Raw genomic sequence first — 297 nt, forward strand, 5'->3', positions numbered from 1 at the left:
CTGCTGCTTTCATGAAAAGTTCAAATTTCATATTTCCTTCCTTGATTTGACTCCTATCTCCCTTCTGGTCTCATCTTGGCCATTCTGTCCCCACACTTCAGCTATCAGGACGTCTTTAAGACTCCCAGGACCAACTTTGCTGTTTTCTGATATACCTGCTCTGACGCTGACATGCCACCTTGTTCCCTCGTACCCCAAGAAATTATCTCATCTACAAAAGCTTTCCAGCCCCTCCACCAATCCTCTTTGTGAAAACTCTTGGTAAGGTCTTCATCATCGTTGCACCTCTAATGCCTA

This window comes from Crocuta crocuta, unplaced genomic scaffold, assembly GCF_008692635.1.
Source record: "Crocuta crocuta isolate KB4526 unplaced genomic scaffold, BGI_CrCroc_1.0 scaffold467, whole genome shotgun sequence".
NCBI lineage: Eukaryota > Metazoa > Chordata > Mammalia > Carnivora > Hyaenidae > Crocuta > Crocuta crocuta.